Source organism: Anguilla rostrata, chromosome 2 (genome assembly GCF_018555375.3).
Source record: "Anguilla rostrata isolate EN2019 chromosome 2, ASM1855537v3, whole genome shotgun sequence".
NCBI classification, from domain to species: Eukaryota; Metazoa; Chordata; class Actinopteri; order Anguilliformes; family Anguillidae; genus Anguilla; species Anguilla rostrata.
The window spans coordinates 62,233,838-62,243,219 of NC_057934.1; the positions used below are offsets into that span (position 1 = coordinate 62,233,838).

At 48.9% G+C, this 9,382-nt stretch overlaps 1 protein-coding gene and 1 long non-coding RNA gene across 3 annotated transcripts in view; both read left to right on the forward strand.

Annotated features, from left to right (window-relative positions):
- Positions 1 to 1,732, forward strand: part of LOC135248760 (voltage-dependent P/Q-type calcium channel subunit alpha-1A-like) — a 152,303-nt gene extending 150,571 nt beyond the window's left edge. For both annotated transcript variants that reach the window (XM_064323670.1, XM_064323671.1), the window contains one exon: positions 1 to 1,732. This exon is cut by the window's left edge and continues 717 nt beyond it. The gene's annotated coding sequence lies outside the window, so the exon portion shown is untranslated.
- On the forward strand, positions 1,733 to 8,523 carry LOC135248762 (uncharacterized). Its single transcript, XR_010328505.1, has 2 exons — positions 1,733 to 7,088; positions 7,160 to 8,523. It is a non-coding gene; the product is annotated as an uncharacterized LOC135248762 (long non-coding RNA).
- Positions 8,524 to 9,382: the final 859 nt, after the last annotated feature.

Below are 9,382 nucleotides of genomic sequence, written 5' to 3' on the forward strand. Positions count from 1 at the left end.
CTTTCTACAGGAAGTGACACGGCGAGGAGGGCGGGGAAAGGACTGTGGGAGAGAGCGCGTTTTTGGCCCTGCCGGAGAGAGACATGAGGACACGCACCGTTCGCCCCACCCCCCCCCGCTCCACCCCTCCTGTTTCTGCTCTCTGCTGGGGAGGGGGGAGAGGACTGGACAATGACGGAGAGGGGGTGCCGGGGGGCGACGCCAGGCGAAAGGGGCGTGTGGATACGGGGACAGTGCCGCGTCCCACACGCTAGAGGCGATTTCACATGAGAGTGCCGAAGGAGAACGCCTTTCAATAAGACAGAAATCACTGGATGTATATTTTAATACACGAGGGGCAAAAGAAATATTTTGCTATGATCAATAAAAATATATATATATATATTTACAGACCAAGTTAATTCATCAAAATTAACTAGAGCTAAGTGAAAGAAGCCAAAGCTATGAGATCATTACGGGTACATATTTTGTACTGTAGCGCCATGTCAAATTATTTATTCTTTTAAAAAATACAGCTAACCACTAAAGACCCAGCTGTAGCTGATGCTTCATGGCCCATAATGCTTCTATAATCTCAGATTCCATTCCTGCCAGTGGCTTTCTTTTTTCAGGAAAAATATGCAGCACCCTTGTTTAAAATGTATCACGGACCTATTTAAGTTTATCCTGCCATGATGGGGTCCAGCTGGTCTTATCGATTCAGCTGTGCCCCCACCGGCTGTGGTGAAAGTGATTTCCTGTCTCCGGCCAATCGCAGGGCTCCTGGTCGGCGATCCTCTCATGTGATCTCGCTTCTGGACGAATCGGTACGCGGCGTTCTGCGCTTGCCAGAAGGTTTTGCGCTCGGCCCGCCCAGTATGCAAAATGGCCGACAAACCGATGGGAGTGCCACCATACCCCGCTTCGCCCGCGGAAACAAAGGGAAAAGAACAAAACAAACAAACAAAAAATAAAAAATAGAGAGTGCCACCAGACCCTTCCGTCGCACCACGCCGCGCCCTGCCTTCAGAAACGACCCGGCGGCGAAAAAGAAAACAAAGCGGTCAAGAAAAAATAAAAAAATAAATAAATGAAGGAATGAGTGAATAAATAAATGAATAAAAAGGGGGTGGAGGGGCAGGAGGAGAGTGGGCGCTCTGCTTTTCAGGGCAGGCCAGAGGAGCTGGGTCCGCCGCGGAGACCTTACCCTGCTGCTGGGTACTAATAGATGAGTTTTATCATCTGTGTTTACCGTCCATTACGCTGAACGTTGACACTGACCTCACCGCCTGTGTTTGCGTGCGTGCGTGCGTGCGTGTGTGTGGGGGGGGGGAGGGGGGTGTTTGGCCAAGGCGACGGGGAGAAAGGCCTTTGAACTCGTGGATGTGGTAAAGGGGTGGCCTGCCTGTCCCACTCCACCAATCAAACCCCCCCCACCACCACCACCATCTCAAACCACGGCTCCCACACAGCCAGCCCGGCCCTGGAAGGAAGAAATGGGAAGGGAGGGGAGGTGGTGTTTGCGAAACAACAGACAGATTCTTCAGAATATCTTCTTCTTCTTCTTCTTCTTCTTCTGCTCCTTCTTCCTGGTCTCCTTCCTCCTCTTCCTGAACATTGGAGCTTAACGATTCTGTTGCACCCGCTCTGCTTTGTTTGAACTCTTTGGGTAAAATCTGATGGAATCCTGCATGATTAATACTAAACTAACAGAGAGAAGCTTTACCGTCTGGGGTGGGAGGGATTGGGTGGGGGGGGGAGGGGGTGGGGGGTAATTTACTGGTCCTCTGTTCGAGTGTGCGGGAGTTCTCTCTCTCTTGCTCTGTCTGCCTCAGTCTCTCTCTCCCGCGCTGCCTGTCGATCTCTCGCTGTGCTCTTGCATCAGTGGCGGGCTGAGGGCGTATGGGTTTATTTTTGTGGGGATAGTTCATTCATTTTTCGCTCTGAATTTCCAAACACACGTATGACAGGACAAAGTGTAACGTCTTCATTAAACACCAATTAACTTTTGGATCCGCTTCACAGGTGGATCTTTGCAAGAATACTCTGACATGTTACCAGCATGCAAGCTACGTAGAAGCCCGTCCTCTTTAAGCATAAAATACCAGAGGCTTAAGTGGAGGAAAAGGTACAGTGCAAATCGAGAGGATTTGAGCACTGTGATCTGACGGCTGACAGCCGAGCTGAGTTCCCAGGACAGTCCCAGGTCAGTCCCAGGCCAGTCCCTGGTCACAATCTGCCCTGCTGTTATGTTCTCCCCCAAACCACACTACTGCTCACAGTCTTCCACGGCTTTCCTAAGAAGAGCACCAGTGAAAGAGAGAGACGGAGACAGAGGGAGAGACAAAGAGAGAATGTCTCCGTTTTAAGAGTTGATTAGTTATTATTAATGATACTAATTCTATAAATAATGATGCCAGTATTAATGATAGTGATTTTGAGAGATGGATTTTTCTTTTGTTGAGTTGTTTATTTTTTTTAATTCAGCTGTGTTCATCTTATTCTCATTGTTGTGTTCCAGAATGGGACTGTGGGGGGGGGGTGTGTGGAGCTCTGTGGAGATAACACGGCACAATGGGACTTGTGCACTTCCTGTCTCTCTGCAAAACTACAAACTGTGTAGTTTCTGAGAGCTGGTCACATTGCGATTGCCACTGCACTAAACTTTTAACCCGGCCCCACTATCACTGTAACCCACGGCAACAATTTATGACCGGCCTGCTTCTTAATGGCAATCCCACTCCCGCACCCCCCCCCCCCCCACTATGCCAGCCTCCAGCCCTGGGGGGCATTCTATGATGGGGGAGGCAGTGGGGGAGAGGTGTAGTTAAGGAGCGGAAGGTGGAGGTCTGAGCTGGAGCAGGACCACTTCAGAAGGGCCGCTGTAACAATCAGTATCCGCCACCTAGCCCCTCCCTCCATGCGTCTCCAGTCACGGGCGCTCGAAATCCCACAGTTTACCCCGCACGAAAAACGTTTCACTCGTTTCTGATGAGCCGAGGGAAAGAAAGTTGGGTTGAAGGAATAATCCATGTTGAGGGGTCTCAGGAAAAATGGAAAAATAAAGTCATATGGTGCAGCTACAGCACAGTGCAGTGCTGGAATGAAAACCCATTCGATTCTCACATGGGGCTGTCAAAACACAGTCATTTAAAATAAAAGCTGTGGCTGCTGGCTATTATTGGCTTTTCCTCGGAGGCCCCTCAACTGTTCCTAAATCTGATTAGTGAAAATGTTTGTTGCTTTCTCATCGCAGCGTGAGAGAGAGAAGCTCTATTGACCATGTTAATCAAGATCAATGCTGCTCTGTTTTTCTCATTCAGATTATTTTTCTGACGCAGGACGGGTGGGGGGGAGGTTGAGTATTTGTTGACCACAAGGTGGTGCTGTTTTGTCTTTGGGAGGAGATGGGGAGGGGGGGGTAACGCCAACCCAGCCGACACGACTGCCACCAGGGGGCGACACAGCCCACTGTTGCCGCTCACGTCTCCCTGCCTTCCTGTCGTCATGACAGCCAGTCTGTACCCATGAAGTGTTCACTGCGTTCGGGACGTGCGCCACAGCCAAAACAACCGCACAGAAGGACCAAGGGCTACGCTCTTCCTGCCAAACTTTCCTCTGCCCCCACCCCCCACCCCCAGCCCCACAGCCCCCAGCCCCCACCTTCACAAACCCCTTCAATCCTTTAGCGTTTCTGTCCACTGAAACCAACTTTGACTTCTCAGTCTTTCTCGCTGCACTACCAAGGTATTAGATACAATACTGCTCCCATCACTGCCACGTGACTAGGTTTCTCCTTATTGTTATCACTGTAGAGGTTGCTCCCACCTACAGTCCTCTATCAGCCTATTCATGCTATAGCAAGCAACGCTAGAGGTTCCCTGTCCCCGGACATTGTACGGCACAGGCGTGTTGCTAGGCGATGCCTCTCTTTAGAGGTCCCTGCGCACGCGTGACGTAGCACAGGTGTTAGCCACACAGCGAAGGAGCGTGCTGTGCCACTTCAGAGAGAGGTTAGAGAGAGGCGTCTGTGCGTTCACAGGCACGATTCTATGCAGATCACTGCAGGCCAGCTTTTAATAGCGCTTCACCACTTGAGCAGTGTGGTCCAGTTTGTGTGTGTGTGTGTGCGTCATAGAACGGTGGACGTACATGAATGGCACCTGATCTATAGCCACCTTGTTTCCACCCTGTTATGGCCACTCATTTGGTTTCCTTCTCCCTGTTCTATATCTCTCTCTTTCTCTTTCTCTCTTGCTGCCTATCTCTCTCTCCCTCTCCCTCTCCCTCCCCCAGTAGTTACCATCTCCAGGCCACCATCAGGAAGAGGGGTGGCTCGACACCCCAGGTCTCAGAGGATGGACTAAATTGGCTAGGGGTTAGCATTCCTGATCCTGGAGAGCCACAGTGCCTTCTGACTGTTATTTCATGCAAACCCCTTATTTAACAGGACCATCTATAGGCCTTAATGACATGAGTATTAGTGCCAGTGACCGTGTGTTTGAGCTTCTCTGTGGCCAGCTTGGTCTGGGGTAGGAGAGGCTTACGGGCCCTACTGCACGGTGGTCGCTTTGTTGCTAAGGTGCAATCGCCCTGGCAACTGCGTCCAGTCTGCCAGTGAAATTCTGCCATTTCTGAGGTTTAACTGATTTGTTAATATTCAGTTTCTTATCATTGAAGTGTAAAAGACGCGCATTTAAATGTGTAACATAAGAATGGATTGGATTTTACAGATACTCACCTGTGAGTTTGGCTCTACTGCCAAGAGAAAGGAAAAACCCTCCCTCTTTCTCTCTCTCTCTCACCCACTTCTTCTCTATCGCATTCTCTCTTACTCCCTTTCTCCTTGCTCCTTTTCTTCATCATTCCCTTTCCTGAAACCTGGACCCGAAACTGGGAATACAGGATTGGCCATTTCGAATGAAATCATTTTGGCTCCAAATGTTGCATGTTTCACACCTTGTGGAGCCAAAATGGCAAACACCACTGCAGTTACCAACAAAAAAATGGGTGTCTTGTGTGCTCCAAAAGACAGCGCAAATCGTGTCACAATACATGATCATCCCAAAGCTTATTGTGTTTCCCCGCTACTTGTTTTCCTCTTTATGACCAAGCGATTTTTGCGATTGCTGTCGCTGTGCAGGTCTCTCCCTTCATTCCTCTTATCGTCCTTCATCTCAATTCTCTCAATTACTTCTCGACATTTGGTTCACTAATCCAGACGTGGGTTCTCTCTCTTTTCTCATTACCATCCCCCATTTTCCTGTCGTCTTCCCCCTTCTCTCCTCTCTTTCCCTCTAAAAAAGTGTTTACATATGGAGCCCCATCCCATTGTCTCCGCATGTCCTTCCCTTTCAGGGAACAAAGGAGAGGCGGTCCATCCATTCAGTGGTACCCGCGTCTGATTTTTGGATGGTGTGTATCTCTAGTGTGATGCCAACGGTAGTGCATAAATAAGGGCTTTCTTGTGATGGTTCGAGGTGGTGAGACCAAAAGCAATGCTCACGTAGCCGCACACACTCCGCACGCTCTTCTCTGTGTGTTAGCGTAAAAAAAAAAAAAAAAAGGCACAGAGATGGAAGGACTATGTGCAGTGATGGAGTATAGTGCGAAATCCAGAAAAAAAAAAAAAAAAGTATTGATAGTTACACGATAGGACAAATTTCACTACAGAACTGCACGCATTTGATCATAGCAGAGATCGGCTCTCAGGGAGGGAGACTGGGAGAATTCGCTGTCATGACAGTGACACAGTCCTGTGTGTGTGTGTGTGTGTGTGTGTGTGCGTGCATATGCGTTAGTGTGTGTGTGTGTGTTTGTGAGCGTGTGTATGTGTTTGAGAGTGTGTGTGTGCGTGCATATGTGTTAGTGTGTGTGTTTGTGAGTGTGTGTATCTGTTTGAGTGTGTGTGTGTGTGTGTGTGTTTGTAAGAGTGTGTTTATGTGCGATAGGGCACAGTGTATGCAGTGCCTTTCACTGCTGAGCAAACAGACACTCACAGAAACCACGCCCCCCTCTCAGCGCTCAGACACAACGGCAGGGACGCGTGCCAGATGCCGGCTGGGATCATGGGATAGCTCTTCATCCTCCATTCATCATCTTCCTCTCCTCCTGTCATCTGTAAAGGCCATAAGCCATGGACCCTGCCTCCCCCCTCTGTGCCCCCCCTGGCCAGATCTTCATTGGCACATGGAAGGGTGAACCAGTGGAGCATGAGATTGGATGACTGTCTTTTCTATCAACGGGTGTTTGTTGTTATTGGGGGGTGGGAGGAGGGGGTGGGGGCGGGGGGGTAATCACGGCCAGTTTGGGCGGTTGTGCAGGTCTGTCATTTTTCTGTCTGTACATTGACTCTGTAAATCATTGATAACCTATATCACCCATAAACCTCCCGAAACAACAGCTGTGTCCATTCTCTTCTCTACTTCACCGTCTTACTCTCCTGTCTCTTCCATCAAGTCATTTCTCCGTCTACTTGCAGTTTGCATGCTGGTGTTTCCATTTTAAGACATGTTGAGGTTAACTGGAAGTCGTTTGCAGGCAGTGTGTCAAAAAAATAAATCACATGCAGTATAATGAGCAGCCACAAGGGGGCATAAAGAGTATTGACAGTAATATTATAGCCTATACTGCCTCTCACCCTAGATACATGCATACACACACACATAATGCTTCACTTAATGGTTCAATTACAGCACTCAGGTCAGGCAGATGTTCCAGAGGGAGGATGCTAGTGGCATCAGCAGTAAAATTGAAAGTGAATTTGTGAAGTGTGCCCCAGAGGCATCAGACGTGCTCCCAGCAGACTGCAGGCACGAGCAGACAGTGAGAGGAACCCCAGCGGGGCATTCTGCAGTGACGTGCCACAGGGATCCCTGCACCACTCTTCCCTCTCCATCCTTCACCCGCCACCATTCCTCCGTCTCCTCACCCGCTAACTCGCTCCCGTCCCAGGGCAGCTTCCGCCCGGCGTCCCCCGGCCTGCGCCTGAGCGCTGCTGCTCCCTGAACCCTCCGGAGGTGCGAGGGGAGTCCTGCTTGGTGGAGCTCACGGCCCAGAGCCCCACACAGACACGCACAGAGCCTGGGGAGGGGGACTCTGCTCGGGAGGCTCAGACACGCAGAGCGCCTCAGGCACAGAACTCTGCTAGAGCTGATGGGAGGGGGACTCTGCTCGGGAGGCTCAGACACGCAGAGGCTGGACAGACTCCTGTTATTTGCACTAAAACCGCTGCATCGCCGACCGGCAACCTGCCCGGGGTGTTTTCCTGCCTTTTCGCCCAATGCATGCTGGGATAGGCTCCAGCCACCCTGCAACCCTGACCAGGAATAAGCAGGACAGATAATGGAGATGGATGGGTGCTGCATCGCCCCGGCCCTCCCCAGACGAAATGCCACTCAGGTCTCCCAGGCAACAGTTCAGTCCCAGGATCAGTCTGGAGCCCTGTACACACCTGGCCAGGTTTACAGATCCCCCCAGAATTACATTCTGCATTTAACCACTTAGCTGAGTGTAGTCCCATGTGAATGCACCACACAAAGATAGAGGGTCAACAAGGGCCTGAGTGCAGTCTGAGGGGCAGGTGTGTGTGTGTGTGTGTGTGTGTGTGTGTGTGTGTGAGGGAGACGGTGGTAGGGGACAGTACGTGCTTGATTGTGTATCTGTGCCAGCGTTAGCATGAGAGTGTGAGTGTGTTTGTGTGCGCACGTGTGTGTGTGTGCGCACGTGTGTGTGTGAGTGTGTTTGTGAGAGTCGGACACGTCTGTCACTGTCACACCTGAAAACAAAGCATGCCCTGACATGTTCCCCTGACATCACACACCACTGGGTCCCCATGGTCCCAATCAAGCGTCGGCTAACAAGCGCTAACTAACTCACCACCATTCCATGTGAATAAAGCACGCAGGAGCCACCGAGGAATTTAAAAGAGAAAAAGAAAAACATTTAAATGACAAAGACAAAAAAGAAACGTATTTACTTACAGAACTGCATGTGCAATGTGCATGCCACTATGTGGGGTATAAAGTCATCTTCAGGAATTCAAAAAAAGAATATCAAGAAAAAAGTATATATAAATATAGATAGATGTTTTTAAAAGCAATGTGTTCCTTTTCTTCTTCTATTTTTAAAAACAAAAAATGCAAAAAAAGACAAAAAAAAAAAAAAACAATAACAAAACGACTTTGGTGTTCATATCAAAGGAGCTTTGTTAGTTTCTTATTGCCAAGTGTTCACTGAGAGTCTGGGGTTGAGATAAACACACATCGACGCAATGTTTGAGAAAAAAAAAGAAAAGAAAAGAAGAATAAAAAATATTTCCAGTTGGGGGGGGGGGGGGCGGGGGGGTTAAAGAAGTATTTAAAAAATCCTCCAGTAGAGCTGGAACAGAAGCTGCCTGAATGTGATGATGTAGCCCTTTATTTTGGCTGTGGAATCTCTTTCTCTCTATGTTTCTCTCTCAGCTATTTCTACCAGTGCATTTTGTAATTCTGAAGAGAATTCTTCCTAAGGAACCCGAATAAACCCGGAGAGAATGCAGCCTTCCTGGTGTCTCTTTGCCCTCTCTTTATTTTTTCGTCTCCTCTCTCCTCAGTGTTTGTGTGGCGTGCCATTCTGCGTGGCACAGATCAGCATTACTGCACATCCTTCTGTTGGGCTTCATTTCCGACCTGTGTAACATTTAACGTGACGAGGAAAATGGCGCATTATGGAGCCATGATCCGGGAGACTCGCCCAGGATCTAGATGTCTGGAGGGGTACAAATCTAAGTTGAGAGATGTTTTCACGTAAACATTTTTGACAAGGATAACCGAAATATATCTCAGATTTTAAATGCCTACAGCCTGGCTACTTCCCAGTCAGCGTGAAAACTTTAACTTGTTGACCAAATGTAGCCGGGTTTTCACCCGAAACGGCATTTCACCAACTTCTCAGCACAAAAATGTTCACTGGGAAATGTAATGGACAAGGTCATAAGAATTAATTATGATGAGAATAGGCCATTCAGCCCATCTAGGCTCACAACCAGTGAACTAGAGAGTATCCAGTACTGCATCAAAGCCTGGACTTACATATCCTCTGTCTCCACCACTACAACAAATCTCTTCACAGCATTGACAACTCTGTAAATAAATACTTCCTGGTGTTCATGCAGAATTTAACTTTAGCTAACCATTATATAACACTTTGCATTCTTACATTCTTCCTACTTTTCTCTCACTCCCTGTATTCTTCCCTTCCTGGAGATCCCTTTATCATGTTATACTGTTGTCTCTCTCTCTCTCTCACCCACAGCCACCACCCCCACCCTAATCTCTTCCCCCCTTTCATTCGCCTGTTTCTGAAACACAGACTCCAGGCATGTCTAAGGTTGACCTGCCGCTGTCACACGGCTTCATTTGTT